Below are 19,226 nucleotides of genomic sequence, written 5' to 3' on the forward strand. Positions count from 1 at the left end.
AATTTGCCTTACAGTTCTAAAATTCTAAAAATAAATCTTAAATAAAATAATTCTGGGGACAAAAAATTTAAAATAAAAAAAAATCTACAATACAGAAAAACACACATAAAATAAAAAAATAAAATATGAAATACAATCATAAAGCATTTGAAGGAAAATGGATAAACAAATGAGATAAAGAGAGAGATATGCAAAATAAATCAATGAATAAATGAAAATAGATAAATGAAAAAAATAAAATAAATAATAAATCCATGCAAATAAAAATAAATTAATATTAAAGAAATATAAAATAAAAATAATTATTAAATTAAAATTAACACTTAATATGAAGATAAAGAAATCATGCAACAAAATAAATATAAGATAAAATAAATAAAATTAAAAATTCCCAGGAATTGGAAATGGCAAATGGTAATAATAAGGAAGAAAATGAAAAAAGTATACTCAAACTTAAAGGGCAAAACCTACTTATTAAAAGACAAAAATAAATTAAACCTAGATAAAATGTAATATAAAACATAAAAAATTAAAAAACAAATATTACAAACGTCTTCAGTGATTAAAAAGTGACAATCAGGAAAAGACTGAGTGTGTTGCTGGCGTGCAAATGAAAAAGGCGCTGACTAATGTCAGTCTGTCCCTAATAAATAAAAAAATTATGCGAAATAAAAATATAACTGCCTCCTTAAATGCTCTCTCTTCCTTTTCTCTCTCAGTCAGTCAAAACTTTTATCTGTAAAAAACGTCACTGTGTTAAAATAAATAAATAACCAGGTTTCTGAGAAATAAAAAAAAATCAAAATAAATAAAATAAATAAGTTAAAATAAATAAAATAAAAATAAATAAGCTTCTTAAAAGGAGGTTTCTTTGAATGCTTCTCTCCGGTGAAAAAAATGCCTGCTTTTTAAATGTGTCAAATCAATAAAAATCTTAAGGTAAAAATAAAGATCTCTCTCTCTGAAATAAAAGAAATGTTTAAAAACAATTGAAAAATAATGAAAATCTGAAAAAAAAACATAAAAAATTTGGGAGGGGATAAATGTAATGACTAATGGATTGAATAATATATAAAAATAACTCTAAATAACTAAAAATAAATAAATAAATAATAATTGTTTTAAATAAATTATAAATAGAATATAAATTTTTAATATATTATGTCATATTTCATTTATGCCACATTTAAATAAACTACGTTTCTTAGTAAATCTAAGATAATTCCCAATATATATATCTGTATCGATCATGAAAGAAGGCTATTGTGAAATCTCAGTTTGGTCAAACCAGACGCAAACGTCATCAATAAGTACCTGTGTAGTGTTTAAAACAGTGCGTCATCATACATTAGCATGCGTTTGCATAAACTCAACGTTCTCCTTTTGATCAGAGCTGGAGGCAAAGTCACGTAGCAGTGGGAAGTCCTTGGAACGAGGTCATATGTTTGTTCGTGTGTGTGAATCTTAGTCTTGCTATGTAAAAGTGTGAAAGCTTAGATATTAGATCGACATGGGAGATCATCCTGTACCCAGACCAATTGTATTCTTTTGTAAATAATCTTTATACCAAATACAAGAAAAACCACTATGGAGTTTGTCTGAAATCCTGCAGAACATTGGTCTGATCTTCCAAAAACAGTCTTGTTCTACAGCCATGGAGAAACTGAAGATGTCATAACCAAACTCTGACTGAGTTCCAAACACAGTCCTTATAACCAAACACAGGAGGAATTTCTGATGAAATACCTTCAAAGTACAAACAGTGGTGGCAGCGGCACAACAAAGTGGTAGCGTCAGATCAACAGCAATCAACAGCCAAAGCTTTCGTCTATAACACAACAGCGGTCAGCAACAGAGCAACATTCTGGCAGCACCTCTACATGGCGTCTACATTGGTAAACGGAAGCTCCGATACGGCGAGATGCCCAAAACCATAGACAATTGTCATCTTCATAAACGACATGGTTACAAAAGACGGACGATTCGATGCATAAAAACGTCTTGGAAGAGGAAGGAAAACAATCAACAACGAAAAAGCGAGGAAAACATCTGACCTTCAAACATCTTCCCAACGCGCATGGCAGAGAGAGAGAGAGATCTACACAAATCTACGCAACACGTCTCAAACGCAACATTGCACAAACACTCCACGATGTTCCTTGAGGGTTTCTGCAATCAACATTCATCAACATAAGAAGTTCAACATCCACAATAACATCCCTTCGATGACGTGTATCTAGCCAGACGGAAGTTGGACAGCAGAGGAACCTCGTCGACCTACTTACCAGAATCAATAAAAAAGCTAAAATTACAGCCATTATTTATAACAGTTGGTATATTCATTTACAGTGTTCGGGTCTCGAGTGGCAGGTTGCTGATATAAGGTGAGCAGTGCCGTAGATTAATACCTTTGCCTTGCAGACGTAGCGGTTCCTGATACCTCATTTTTTTTCATACTTTTGTGTTCTTTTATTTTTACGCCTGACACATTGTTAACTCTGTTCTTTTTCAGGAAAGTGCATTTATTACTTTTCATTATTGTATTTTATGATGCATTTTTTCATAAGTGATGTTATTTTTAGCGGTTATATGAATCTCGGTTGTTATTTACTTGCGTTCCTGGTTTAGATTTATGAGGTTACGTAGCGGCCGTGTTTATTCATATAGGTTTCAAGATCACTAGAGTAGGCGTGCGGATAGGAAACTTAGTAGGAAAATGTCTCCTCCAACCCCAAGTGGGAGCGACCCCACCACTTCCCCAAAGAATCCTGTATTACGGTAGTTAATGCTAGATCAAATTGTACCATTCGCAGGTCGTGTCAATGGATTTTTGACGCAGGGTGTCGAGTCTTGGATTTCGTCTGTAGACGTACACCTCACGGCAAAATCCATTACCGATCCGTCTTTACAATTGCAGAGGCAAAAGAGTTTCATAGATTTTGCTAAAGGAGATGCAGGTGCATACTTGCGGGGAATATCTTTTAAAGAAACAAACACTTGGGATGGTTTCAAAGCCAATCTGCGTTCCATTTATGGGAGTGAGGATGCATTGGATGAAGTTCTTGCTTTACGCAACATCATAAACTCATCTATGACTAATCTAAGTATAGTGGATAGGGCAGCTCTGATAGGAGATAGGCTCGAAGAGTATAAAGGACAAGATTGATGGCTCAAGTTGGGTCAATGGTAATCTGCATATCAGTTCCAAATCTGTCTGCAGGTTGTTTTATTTAACACTTATAACAGCAATGTTACCTGAACCTTTGGTTAAGTGTTTTGATGAGAAATTACAATCAGATAGCTCAGAATTAGATATCTATAGACAAAATTCGGAAACACTTTTCCAGGTGTACAGATCTCGATCCTTCTCTAATTCAGGCTTTTACAAAGCAAGAAAACAAAAATCATACATCTACATCACCGCAACAGGTTAACTTAGTCACTAATAATCCATCAGCAGTCATTTGTTTTAATTGCAAAAAACCAGGTCATGTGATAAATGAGTGTAGGGAAACTATTGTTCAATCCATAACAGTACAAATCATAAGTATAGTCATTGCAATGCAAGAAAAAGAATTTAAACAGTAACACAAACATTCAAAACACTGGTAATGACGCTAAAAGCAACAATACCATGGGGAAAAGAACAAACATTACAAGCAGAACAGTAATGCAGGTCAAAACAAGTACATTCAAATCGTTCCTCGGGAAAGCCAACTTCAGGCTCAGCAGTTCCAAACAATAATGCGTCAGTGAATTTTCCGAATGCCGGCGGGCAGACAAACACCACGTAGCCAGCTTAAAGGGGGAGGAGAGTGATATTGGGTTATCATCACTTTTGAATCAGATAATAAGTTTAATGTTCTCCAAGATATGTGTGAAGACAAGAATTTTCCAGAAATCGAGGTAGTGTCTCCCAAACATGCAGAGCACGGTCCCGTAGATTTTTGCAAAATACACTATTATTGGCTCAGAAGAAGTTAGACCCACTTTGCATGCAGTTAGCTTAGAACACAAGCATTTCACCTTGTTTTTGATTCAGGTAGTCCACGTAATATAATGGATTTACGTACCCATCACCTTTTATTTTCAAGATTTCCCATCGAACGCTCCAATGTTCGTTTGTCAGGAATAGGCAATAATGAATTAGATGTAATTGGTACATCTCAAATACAATACAGGTTGGGGCAACGTACTTTTACGGATACCTTTATCATTGTTAGTAATATTAATATGTACCCAGTAGTTATTATGGGTTATCCATCAATGTCATTACATAACGTAATTTTAACACCCGCAAAACACGGAGTGTTTATAAAAGGAAAATTCTATCGGTCTTCACACATTGAAATCTGTTTTGGATCAGAAGGAGACAGAAGTAAGAAGATAACGTATATAGAAGAACCAGTCACTTGTCTCATAAAGCGATGATATTGTTACAGCAACCCAACATAACTCTCAGGCACCCGTCCTTGCTGCGTTCACACAAACCATTGAGCCAAACACACCATCATATCTCACGGTCAAGGTTAAAGAAAATTGCCAGGCTCAGAGGTTTTAATTCTTCCTGATACTTTAAAATCAATGGGCTTTCAGTCACGCAAGCATTATACACAGTAAATTCTGATCATCGGGTTAACATTGAAGTTTTAATCACTTAAATGCTGCTTTAACAATACATGAAAATCAACATATTGTCAATATCAAGCATATAAACATCGAATCCTTACAGTTGCTGAAATTAACTCCACTGAATCAGCAACAGACGAATCTCTTTTAAAAAAAGGTAATTAAAGGCAAAATCGAAGCAGACATCTTAGATAGGGATATAAGCAAAGAAATTTTTTGATCTTTTATCCAAATATAGTGATGTTTTTCTACTAGTACTGGAGCTTTAGGCAAAACGGGAAGTCATCGAACATCAAATTCGTTTAAAGGATAAGGACCAGGTCATTTATGTACCTTCATATCGTCTACCGGCCAAATTTCTGAATGAAATCAATGTTGAGGTAGATAAAATGTTAAAAGAGGGGTTATTAAGAAATCTAACAGCCCTTATAATTTTCCCTTGATAGTAGTACCAAAAAGGATAAAACCTGGAGGATTTGTGTTGACTTTCATAAGCTCAACGACCAAACTATCCTGATCGTTTCCCAGTACCTTGCACAGATGATATTTTGTCTCTATTAGGACAGAATAAATTTTTTACTTCCTTGGACTTACTTAAAGGCTTTCACCAGATACCCTTAGCTAAGGATAGTACCCAGTACACTGCTTTTAGTACAGCTAGAGTCACTATGAATTCCTACGTATGCCATTTGGGCTACGTTGTGCTCCTATTACGTTCACTAGAATGATCAATATAGTGTTCGGAGATTTACTAGGGATATTCTCCCATGCTTATATGGATGATTTAGTTATATTTTCCAACACCTTGGAGGAGCATTTAAGTAAACTAGAAATAGTCCTTCAAAGGTTAAGAGAACATCATCTAAAAGTAAAAATTTCTTAATGTGAGTTTTTAAAGACGAATTAGTCTATTTGGGTTTTCATGGTATCTCGGCAAGGTCTTAAAGTAGTCCATGATAAAATCTCTGCTATTAGTAAATTTCCCGTTCCTACTAATGTTAAAGCCATACAGCAATTTCTCGGGGTTTCAGGTTATTATCGTCGGTTTATCCGAGATTATTCAGTAAGGCAGCTCCTTTAACTGATCTCATAAGGAAGGACGTAACTTTTAAATGGGAATCCCAACATCAAATTGCTTTTGATACCTTGAAAGAAAAATCAGTTCTGCTCTATTTAAAGTTTCCCGATTTTACTAAAAGTTTATTATTGCAACCGACGCATCAGATCAAGGGAGTAGGAGGTGTTTATCCAGTGGCATGACAATAAGTTTTCCCCATTGCTTTTATTCTCGCAAATTAAAAATGTCAGAAAGAAATATGCAGTAATAGATAAAGAATGCCTAGCGATTGCTAATTCGTTGGTACATTTTAAATATATAATCTATGGGTATAGTGTCAGGTTCTAACTGATCACAAGCCTTACTGACTTTTTAAAGGTTTCAATCATAGTCCTAAAAGAACTCGGTGGCACATGATTATCCAGGACTTTGGAGCTAAAATTGGATACTTACCCGGTAAAGCAAACGTAATCGCAGATGCGCTATCTCGTAACCCAGTACCAACACACTCAATACCTTTCGCTGATCTAGAAGAAATTCCAATTCCTTCATAAGCTATGAAAATTGCTATCGAAAATGGTCAATCTTTAGCCCAAACAACAGAGAATATTACAGATATAGAATGGAATCTAGATTCAGTACGACAAGAACAAATGAAAGATCAGAAATTAAGAGTAATAATAGATGCATTAAATAGGAATCCAGATGATAAGGAATATGTGAAATATACGAATCAATATTTCTTGATTAAGGATAACATTCTATGCCGATCCGTGGCTAGGAGAACCAGGAGTTCAACATACAGTTAACTAACGACCAGGTGGTTGTACCCATCACATTAATCCCAATCGTTCTGAAATGGCTACAACCATCCTCTGCATGGTCATCCTGGGTTCAAATAATAACCTCTCAAAAAAGTCATTATTTTACTGGTCTACTATGTTAAAAGATATTAGGACATATATTAAAAACTGTGATATATGTTTCCGTCACAAAGACCATACTAAGAATCTGTAGGTCTCGGAACTTATCCCGTGCCTAGCAAACCTTTTGAAAGGGTACACCTTGATTTATTGACAGGTTTTTACAGAGACAGACCGAGGAATAAAAACCTCTTGATTATAATTGACGCCCTTACACACGTATACTGAACTAATACCACTAAAAAAGTAAAACAGCCATTGAGTGCGCTAGGATGTTTTACGAGTGCTATATAATGCAGACATGGAATTCCAAATATAATAATCTCTAACTCAGGTGGAGAATTCAATAATCACTTCCTTAACTCATTGTGTGAAATTCTGCAAATAAAGAAAATTCAATACGATGATATACCATCCTGAATCTAATGGATTGGTAGAACGGGTTAATAGAAAGGTGCTAGACATACTGCGTGTAAACATAGGCGTATGGACCCAAACTGGGATATTGCAATACCCACTGTGTCCAGTACCTAAATAACAATTATCATACTTCAATCCGTATGTCTCCCCATGAAGCTGTTTATGGGATACCTGCTAGGTCACCTTTTCACATCTTATCCCCGACATCTAGTTTATTAGATCCATTGAAGGATATAATAGATGTTAGCCGGAAGTAGATATCAAACACTTTATCAAAACCTCTTACAGGCTCAAGTGTTAATGAAGAATGCACATGATAAAAAAGCTAAGGTCACAAAGCCTTACCAAGAAGGAGATATAGTATATGTACAGGTCTATGTTAGAAAAGGGCTAAATTGGAATATTGCCTAAGTTTGAAGGTCCTTTCATAGTTATAGAAGTTTTAATAGGTAACCGACTTAAAATTCGGAATCAGTCCGATTCAACGGATGTTCCTGACAGTATCTATCTCTCATGTGAGGAAGCTTAAGACAATGGTTTTGTTATGAAAAAGTTAATTATTGTGTGAATTTTTTCTGTTACATCATTTGAATGATGCAGTGTTTTTTTTAAAATTTACAAGTTATTTTTTTTACAGGCTCCAACATGAAGCTTGTCAAATTATACCATGCACTATTCCTCTCAATGTTTATCGTAGCTGGGAAGAGTTCTGAAATAACTTTTACATCATGGTTCTATAGTAGAGGAAATGAATAATTTCTTTCTAACTGGCAGTAATATAGTTTTAGAAGTCAATATGAACGCCATTTTTACTAGCGAAAATGAAGTAATAACTTTGAAATCAAAATTGACTCTTTTGCTCAATCTCTTGCAGACTTGCATAAATCATTCTTAGCTAGCAGTGATCCAACGTCGCCTAATCAAGTCAGTGACACAATTAATATGCTTTTCTGGGAATTAAGGAATAAAACATGCGAAGCTGAAATCTTGGCTCGTGATTTGCTAATGTGGTCAATACCTCATGACGTTACAGAAAGCGTAACCCACTTGTTCTAGCGGCATTAAATTTGGTTGGTTCCGTAGCTGGTCTTGGGTTAGGGATTTCAAATCGTTTAAAATTCGCGATCACGGGGTTAAAATCGAAAATCTGGAACATCAACAAGAGGTATTAGCAGGAGAATTAAACAAACAAATTCAAGCTTTGAACAGCGTAATCAGTAAAGTAAATGAACAGTCGACGTTTCAATCAGGTTCATGACACTCAAGTTTTGTTAGCAACTTTGATGTATTATCATGCTAAAATTAATCATGTATACTCGAGTTTCAAGCTTTATCGAAAAATCAAAAGATTGCGTGGAAGCTATAACACTTGCTGCTAAAAAGGCGTTTGTCTCCTCATTTGTTACCGATTAAAGATCTTACTCAGATTATCAATAATGCTCACGATAAAATGCGCTATGTTCCAGTAGTAGATTTTCATAAGTTGAATTTTATTACAGCTTGATCACAGTTAAGTTGACCTTGATAAGATCGTAATCGACATTCCTTTCAACCCATCAGAGCGCGTGAAAGCGTATAAAATTTCGCCTTTTCCCACGTATGTATTAACGTCTGACACCTGTCATATTAATAATCTGTCAGCTCTGGTATTGGTTTCCGCCAATAAGGAAGCTTTTCGGTAGTCCGAGACCAAGCACTGTTAAATGATTGCCATGATGTTATGAATAATGTAGTGTGCAGGATCGATTTGTTTGAATTCTTAAACATTACGTCCTTGATATTCATGCGAATTGGACTTAGTACTTTACAGAACCTCTCCCCATACACGAACATTGTTTGGCTGGTTTAGTAGGTATCGTGACAATCAGTTTCGTCACAGGCTCGTGAATGGCACGTCATTCGTCTTCTCTGCAGAACCATACATCGTCACTTGCCCAGATGGTACTAGGACAACAGGACACATGTTCGTCGTTAATGATGGCTGCACTGCAACAACGTCGTCTCTCTTCACCGAGCTAGGTAACCATCATCCGTGGGCGTACTTCTTCATCAACACATCGTGGAAACACTTTGCTGCAAAGGTCTAACAATTCCCTACAGAAGGCCCATCGAAAACGCTATTGCATCATTAGACTTGCTGTCTCCTGCGAACCATTCTTCTGATCACCATGATTTTCTTCTCCTCTACACATTAATTGCCGTTGGTATGTTGAAGGGTCCGGAGGGCGTAATCGTCAGCGTAATGTTTTGGAAAAAGCACGAGAGATGAAGGAGACCATTGCGAAATCTGCTGATTCTCAAGGTCAACATTGGACTGGCGCAATTATATGTTTCGAGTTCGATAATGGAATTACTGGCCATTTTTTCATTAAAGCTCGAATACACAGAGAAAGACTGAAAAGGTTCTATTTTGGTGGTAATGTATGTGGGAAGAGCTGAACATTTCTGGTGTTATCATTTATCTCATTTATTTCTTTAATAACCTATACTACATATGTATGTATCAATTGCGTGTAGTAGCATGTTGTTCATTCAACATTTTGCATTTAGTAATTTGGTTGTCCATACTGGACCCCTATCAGGATAACTGTTTGTTATATATATCTACCATATGGTTACCTTTGGATACATTTTTAACATTGATTTCAATCTCTATCATTGCAAGTGTATTCATATAATCTGTGCATAAATGTTTTTACTTCGTATAATGAATTTTATCATTTCATTATTGCATTATCATTTCAGATTTGCATTATCATTTCTGATCATTTTGCATTATTTTATTTGATTTATCGGATTGCATTATCTATATATGATTTATATGTTAATCATTAGCATTATCAGTATAATCAGTATTTGAGTTATATAACTACCTTTTTTTCTCACTTTGCTACATTTTAGTAAGACTTGTGTTCACAAATGTGAACATATTTCAGTATTTGCTGTCTTCAGTAATTACTAATCTTCATTCACAACCCAGTATAATGATGTTTGGAAGCGTATATTTTTTGCTTTCTGAGAATTTATGTTTAGCTAGTGAATGCCTGTTTTGATGATTTCTGTTCTCATTGTGTTTTTACGTGGCCGAGCAAATGTCATGATTCATTTTAAAACCAACATTTAAATAAACTACGTTTCTTAATGGATCTAAGATAATTCCAATATATATCTCTGTCGCATGAAAGACCGCTGTTGTGAAATCTCAGTTCTATCAAATTGACGCAGACGTCATCAATAAGTACCTGTAGTGTCTTAAGACAGTGCGTCATCAACAGGCATGCGTTTGCATAAACTCAGCGTTCTCCTTTGATCAGGCTGGAGGCAAAGTCACGTACCTGGGAAGTCCTTGGGAACGATGGTCATATGTTTGTTCGTGTGAATAAAATCTTAGGTCTTGCTATGTAAAAGTGTGAAAGTTTAGATATTAGATCGACATGGGAGATCATCCTGTAGACCAATTGTATTCTTTTGTATATAATCTTTATACGAAATACAAAAAAACCACTATGGAGTTTGTCTGAAATCCTGCAGAACATTGGTCTGATCTTCCAAAAACAGTCTTATTCTACAGCCATAAAACTGAAGATGCTCAACCAAACTCTTGACTGAATTCCAAACACAGTCCTTATAACCAAACACCAGGGAATTTCGGGAATAAAACCCACACATTTCAACCCCCGACCCCAACCTGGCTCCGCGCGCACCCCGTGACGTCGCGCAACTCAGGAATAAAACCACCAATTAACCCGACCTCAAATTGGCTCCACCACTTTTCACCTCCTGTGACGTCACGTAACTCTCGGGAATAAACCATCCTTCCAACCCCTACCCAAATTGACTCCACCTTTCCTACCCCCGTGGCGATCACGTAACTCCTGCAGAATAAAACCATCCTTCCAACCCTGATTGCGATGGTTTAAGATAACGTTGTGAACGGGTATCACTGCAAAACGGTGAAATGTACTGTAGTAGTAATAATAATAATAATAATAATAATAATAATAATAATAATAATAATAATAATAATAATAACGATAACAGCATTGGCGATAAAGATAAAATCGAGGGACAAATAAAAACAACGAAAAGTGAAATAAAAGAGAAAGCAGTACTGAAAACGGCGGGGAACTAGACCACAGTACGAAGGTCTGTCAGTCAGCCACCATACCTGTAGCAATAGATTTCGAGAAACAATGAAACAGCCAAAACGCTTCTCATCCACAGTGTATCTAAGATCAAACGAACTCCGTCGTTATGAGAGAGAAGTCCCGTATTCCCATAATTTCGGTCATCTTCACTCTTCAAGATGTTTTGGACGAGCAATATAACCACTGATTCGTATTGAATCATTTATTATTTTTCTATAGGAAGTGGTTGGAGTAAATTTCCAAAGGACATATCCTTTCCCGTACAGGATCCAGACGTTTCAGACACATAACTGTGCATCATCCAACTGGGAAAGGTACAATGGTTTAAATATCTGGGATAGGTACACTATATACTTGACTGCAGAGTCATAGTTTAAGGAGTAAGTATCTGGCTATTGGCTGGAAGCACCCTTTGCATTGACTGGCCACCCTTTCATAAGGGAAGCTTTTGTAGGACTAGGGGTTCTACCTGCATAGCAACGTCTTGGTTGTCCTATGGCTGAGGCATCTCTATCCTGCAGCTTTCGCATAAGGTGTTCGTGCAAAATGCTGATGGAAAGACGTTGTAATAGAATATGAGAACTTCGGTGAATCTCATCAATGCTATTTGGGTGGAGCCAAGTCGATCGTTTTTGTGGTATTTAACAGTTTTTCTTTGTTTAGCAAACACGGTACGATAATATGCGCATTCGCTTTTCCAAAACAATATCAACGAAACACACGGCTACTAAATATTTTCTAACCTGTTTGCTTCACATCACAGCCTCAGTATATATACATACATCTACTCCAGCACTTTCTGACCGTTTATCAAAGGCGACGTTTCATCTAACACCTCAGCTTTTAAATTTAGCTAACAGTTTTCATCTAAAGCTTAATAAGTAGTAGATGTCATAACACTATGGAACGATGGGTCTATTCCAGTTCGAGCAAAAATGATCTGAGTTCGACTGATGTACGGATGCATGAATAGAAATAGATTGATATTTTAGTGGCAGACTGATTCAGGTGCCACCCAACTTATCGTGCTGGGTTCCGATGCCAGCCGGAAGTCACGATTTTCTTTGATGTGGTCGTAGTGATGATTGCTTTCTGGTGAGAGATTTGAGATGCTAGGAAAGAGTTCATTGTGGCTATTAAATATATATGGCCAAATATCGGCATGATATATATATATATATAATATATATACGCTCTATTTATATATATTCGTTCTCTATATAATGGGGCTATATATATATATATATATATATATATATATATATATATATAACTATCATTGTGTGTTTGCGCGTGTGTATTTTCACCTAGTAATTCTCCTTTCCATCGCAGTATTAGTTAAAAAACCAACGTTTCTTAGAAATTAAGAGATCTGAGAAATGTAACTACTAAATTGAGACTAGAGATTTTTGCATGAATAGAATGAATTACTGAGCGCAAATGAAAGTGCAAGGATTTCTAATTAGTACAAAGACTCGGAAGAAAAATACATTATGAGAAAAACTTTTGGTGTGCTGAAGTTGAAATCTCACGTAAAATTTTTCACCCTTGTCATTAAGTAATGATAATGCAATGATAACGGCTATCAGTAATGAGAGGTGGATACAAGTGCTCCCTGCCTGTATCAGATCAATCACCGATTACAAACCATATTTAGAATAACCTCAGTATCAAGTATCTTTCCGTGTCACCTTTCAATATCGTGATATTCTACGAATAATACCAGTTTATCATTCCCCTGGTTTAAGGTCATCCAATGACTCATTTTATCAAAGCTTTCTATCACTCCAGGTGAGTGATTGGGAAGACACGATGTAAAAATGTCCTTATCATAAGGATAATCTATCAGAAGTTTAATTCGGCAAATATGACTCACCTAATATCCTAAAATGCGGTTGGGAACAACGCGGAATGAACAGCTCCCGGCATAGTTTCTAAAATGTTAAAATGAAATGAACAAATGCTTCTGTTTCGTTTCTTCAGTGTTAATCGCATGTTGTTTTTCCTCCCCTCCTCCTCTTACGGCAAACAGAATAGACCACATATTTCTGAATGATAACCATTCATGTAAAGAATGGCTACAATCCAAAACATAAGAAATCTTTAACTACTCAACTTGTTTTATTTCAGTTCAGAGTAAAAAGTGATAATTCGTGTGATAGGAGAAGAGCCTTTATGGGAATGTTATGAAATTCTCGAGCTATTACAAATAAAAAAAAAAATAGATTAAGAATGGCTGGAGTTAAATCTCCTTCTTCATTCCCATATCAATGTCATCTTTCGCATCTTGTTGAAAAGCCGTTATCTATTTCAAACAGGTTCTTTCAAATATTGGAATAATACATCTAAAGTTAAATGGATTCCTTTTTTGAATAATAATATAATTGTTTTCCTTCCTATTGTAATTATATAATATCGGTGTTTGATTCTGTTACTTGGTACATTCTTTCATTGGAGGGGAGGAATTTTAGGTTGGTCCCGTGACCATACATTAAATGGTGTTATATCCAGTTCTTCGAGTTTCTGTGATTTTCACCGTCAAGAGAGTTTATGCACTTGATGAACCGTAGACAAATTAGTAAGCTCTAGTGCCTATAGTTTTGTCTTGTATTTTTTAACGCTGCTTACTATTGTTGCTGTGTTTTCTAATAGGGTTTAACCAGAGTCCTGTAGTGCCAATATGATTCTGTGTTGGAGGCGGAGGGTGATAGGTGTCTGCTTTGCTTAATCAGGGCATTGGTAAGGGCATTATGTGACTTTTCAGTATGTTTCTTCTTAGATCCTCCTTTCAAGGACACAAGATGAATTTCCGTGAGAATTTCTTAGGACACGAGCAACACTTCACCCCTCGACAGACTGCAACAAGAAGCAAATCAAAAATTTCAGCCAGTAGCCGAATCACACTATTGCCCATGCCCTTTTGCTGCATGCTGGGTGGATGCATCCTAGATGAATACCAGGAATGTTTTAGACCATCAAGGACAGAATGAGACCCATCTGACCAATTTGAATTCATACCCCAGTAACATCATGTTTGAAATTCATGTGTCCAATGAACGTAATATTCAGTTTTGTATTTTTCCTGAAGATGCTTCCCAGAGGTGGGTGATATCATACGTTTCTAAAAGATAAATGGAAAGAATTTTCACGATAATTTTTTTCTTTATTTCTTCAAGTCTGCCTGAATCTTCGAAGTATACGACTGATTAGAAAGTCTTGATAAGAAGATAGTATCTGCAAACAACGCCATTAACTTTTAAAAATTGCATATTTTATGAATTGTGTATCCTACACATAATTGCGTTCCACACACACCATCGGCACACACACATATAATATCTATATATTCAATATATAAATGGTGGGAGGATATATATACAATTTTTATATATACTCGATATTGACGTTCAATGTCATCTCTATATATATAATATATGAACATCTTGCGGGGTGCGACCCCAATGCTCCTATCAGCTTTTCGTTTCTTTCTTGGAACAATTTTAAATATTCAGAATTCCGTCTTCTGTCAGGTATTGCGCTTATGTGTGAGATATCTGTTCATATTCTGACTTTTAATTAGTCAAGATGACTCTTTCAGCTCTCAGTGAGTTTGATTTCTCTAGGATAAGCGACTTGCATAATTTTTATTTTTTGAAACTTCAAGGAAAGTTGCTCATATGATTTTGTCTTAATATTCTTCTTTCACTATTCAAACAATGGAATTCCCGTAGATTCTAGTGACTGATAATATAACCAATTTTTCCAGGATGCACGACGCATTGGCTTCTGTTGAGTATTTAGCCTTTCAAGCAAACTGATTGTCTGGAGAAAAGCCTTACTAAAGAAGAGACTCAAATATCTTCGATACAGAAGTAGTGATGCTTGTGGGGGAAACTGGTGAATTAAGCAGGTTCTGTATAATGCAACAAATACAATTTAAATGACTGGGTTTTTCTTCAAAGCTTTTGCGGTGACTATCACAGCCGGGTGACTTTTGTCAATCAGTATTCTTCAACATTTTCACTGATGTTACCTGGCTAATCAGATTTTCGAAATGAATAAAAGTTATCGGTGAAACATCTATGTACCCCGAGGATCTTGGTCGCTAATGTTTTCATGCCCATTCAAGATCGTTGAAATATGGCCACATTCTGGTACCTCCCGGCTGATATCTCGTTTCACCTGTGATAGCAGGATGTTGGTTCAGGATTTAGGGTCTAAATGTCATTGACGGGATATTAGTCTAATAACAAATAATTCCGTTTCTTTCACGTGATAGGAGGTTTTGGATATGTTTTACATAAATCTTTGGTTTACAGTTTTTAAGCAAACTAACCCAACCTGTAGTCATGAATGTCAAAACTTTCGCAATTTATAAAATGATTTATGTTTTGCTCATAAATAAGAGATTATAGTCCTATGCATTTCTAATATGATCCAACTGTCGTTGTAGATATAATTTATATAGATGAATGACGGTGCCTGTTAATTTCTGGATATCTTCACCCTTTTTAGATATTGTCACTACAAATTCTAAGACCCAACTGGAGAAAATGTAGTAAGTCGTCCGACGTCCCCCTTTTCAACCCCCAATCAGGATTAAAATTTCGGATACTTTAAATTTACAAGAAGGATGCATTCTGTTGGCGTTCAGATACATAATATAAATGTCCATTGGATACATTCGTCAGGCTGGGATAGACCTTTGACAATGGACGGACTTGCACCCTTAAAACACCAGGAACAAAGCACCAGCGGGAAAGAGAAAAATTTCAGCCATAACAAAACTTACCAAAAGCTACCTATTCATAAACATATGTTATGGCATTCAAGACTAAGTTCTTAAGGACTATATCCTATTTATATACAAGCCTTGCATAATAATAATTTACAGACCTCTCCGCTTACTGGAGACAATAAGATTTGTTTAAAAAAAAAATTGCATGGAGCAAAACATATACCGTGGGAGGTTTTTCTGTCGCCACAATAGCACTAAAATACAATGACACTGGCAATGCAACCTTAATAATGCAACATACACTTTAAAAATATAAAAACCAACTCAAGATGTAAGATATACTTCGATACAATAGCCTAATATGACTCCGGATCTACAAGATATGGAATACAAATATTCCGTAAAATACAAACTCTGAGTGCCCAGTTTTCTTTGGCCATAGGAGATACTGACCAATTTCAACTGCACATTAGGGAAAATGATTTTCTCACCAGCAGAGGTAACCCACAGTTCCTCCCTAGGCCCTATTTTCTATTCTAATTACTCTCCATCGATACACACAAACACTGACTTCTCAGTTTGCAAACGACAAGTAACATGATTTATGTGACATATTCCGAACGCTGGAGGAATTCTCAGCTAAATTCAGGAAGTTGCCGATGGCTGTGAGACCGCCACTGCCATCACCATCGGGACAAAAAAAGTTTTCCTTCTCCCCAGGCTCATCCAACGCATAATGCCCATACCAATGCCCCAATTAAGGAAAGCAGACCCCAACCTCAGCTTACAGATGTAGCAGTCGCCCATCTCTTGTCCTCCAACACCCGAATCATACCTTTACAGGACTCTGTTAAACCCCTACTAGAATACACTCAACAACTTTAAAATTGTAAAAATACAAGACAAAAATTTCATTCACTGATTACTAGCTCGTCTACGGTTCATCAAGTGAATGGTCTCTTGACAGTGCTAATCACAAAAACTCAAGAAAGACTGGATATAACACCATTTTAATTTCCGTCCAGATAGCCTAACCGTGAAAGTCTTGGATAAAATGAAACAATGTACCAAGCTCAACGTTTCAAACGCCGATATTATATAATTACAATAGGAAGGGCATATAATTAGTATTATTATTCGGAAAAGGAATCCTTTATTCAACTTTTGATGCCTCCCTTCAGTTCTCGATTGAGGTTATCGGTCATGAGGAAAATCAGCTGTCACTCTCTTAACAAGATGCTGAACTCGGATGTCCATGACATTGGTGGTGATTTATCAGATTTTCTCCAGCTATTGTAATCTATTTTTTTTTCCAATGTTATCATACAATGTTTTTACTTCAGGAAGCCTTCATAACATTCCCATAAAGACTCTTCTCCTATCACACGCATATCATTTTACTCTGAACTGAAGTAAACAAGTTGAGCAGTATATCATATTTCTTATCCTCTTTTGGATTGTTGCCACTTCTCTTACATGGTACGGTTATCGTTCAGTAACCAGGTCTATTCTGTTCAATGACAGCGAAAAGACTAAGTCAATACATTTTGATGGTCGACTCATTTAAGCAGGAGCTTTGTTCATTTCATTTTTAATGTTTCTGTTCCTTCTTGGTCAGTATTTCCTGTCATTCCAAGACTGTTCCCAACCGCATTTTTAACTTTCAGTGAAACTATTTGCCGAATTAAACTTATGATAGATTATCCTTATGTAAGGAAACATTTTCTCCAACATCGAATCTTCCCAGCGGTCACCTCACCTTAATTGACGACATTTTCTTGGGTAGTCATTTGCATGATGGCTTTATTCACAAGTCCAGTTTTACAAGAGACAGTAAACCCGGTATTAATCTTAGAATATCATGAATGAAAGGTCACACAGCTCGATCTAAGTGACTCCTTACTTATTCTAAATATGTTGTTGGTATCGAGCGGGATTGAAATGATACCGTATTCACCTGTGAATCCAGTCTCTCTCTCTCTCTCTCTCATCTGATAGCCGTTATCAAAACTTATCTAATTCGGACAAAGGGCAAAGTTCCGTGAGATTATTTCACCCAAAAGTTTTTCTCATAAGTATTTTCTTCATAACTTTGTACAAATGGTGAAATCCTTGCACTTTCATTTGCGATCAGTAATTCATTCTACCCATAAAAAAATCTCTAGCTCTGGTTAGTAGTTACATTTCCTCAGATCTCTTAATTTCAAAAACGTTGGTTTTTTTAACAATACTTGAAAAATAACTGTTCACCATACACAGAAATGAGGACACATATATATATATGTGGTGTACATATATATATCGAGCGATATATATATATGATAGTCATATAATAGGCGATATCTAGTCCATATATATATAAGCCTTCCTATAAGCTAAATAAATATCTACATATACATACATACATCCATTAACAAATACAAAATATATGTAATCTAGAAGATTGGCGCAATATATATATATTCCAAACCAATGACCTCTCTTTGCATAGTCGCTGGAAATTTCTCACCATTTTGTGCAATAATCACTCGACAACACTAAAAGGGGATGTAACCCTTACGCGGCTGGCTTGAAACCCGTCGCAATCGATAGGTTGGGCTGAGGTTAACGTGAATCAATCTGCCACTAAAATATCAATCTATTTATGTTCATGCATACGTACATCAGTCGAATTCAGATAATTTTTGCTCGAACTGGAATAGACCCATCCTTCCATAGTGTTATGACATTGACTACTTATTAAGCGTTAGATGAATTCTGCCCATCATATGAAACTCGTTATTTACCGCACTAGAACCATGGAACCTCCAGTCTCCTCCTACTGCAAAACCCTTCTCCCCCACCGAGGAATTGAAGAACAGTTCCGATGCCCTGCAGTAGCATGCCCCACTCCTCCGGGAAAACTCCTACTGGGATTTCTAAACGTTTCTCATGCCACTTACATCTCTTACAGTACATGAGGGAGATGTACATAAAAACTGCTTACAAACCCACAACGGCACCCTAACCAAAGAAAAACTGTTAAATACCACAAAAACGATCGACTTGGCTCGACCCAAATATCATTGATGAGATTCACCGAAGTTCTCATATTCTATTACAACGTCTTTCCATCAGCATTTTGCAGACACCTTATGCAGAAAGCTGCAGGATAGAGATGCCTCAACCATAGGACAACCAAGACGTTGGTATGCAGGTAAAACCCTAGTCCTACAAAAAGCTTCCCTATGAAAGGGTGACCAGTCAGTCAATGCAAAGGGTGCTTCCAGCCAATAGCCAGAATGCCTCGCTTAAACTATGACTCTGCAGTC

Source organism: Macrobrachium rosenbergii, chromosome 52 (genome assembly GCF_040412425.1).
Source record: "Macrobrachium rosenbergii isolate ZJJX-2024 chromosome 52, ASM4041242v1, whole genome shotgun sequence".
In the NCBI taxonomy this organism is placed as follows: domain Eukaryota; kingdom Metazoa; phylum Arthropoda; class Malacostraca; order Decapoda; family Palaemonidae; genus Macrobrachium; species Macrobrachium rosenbergii.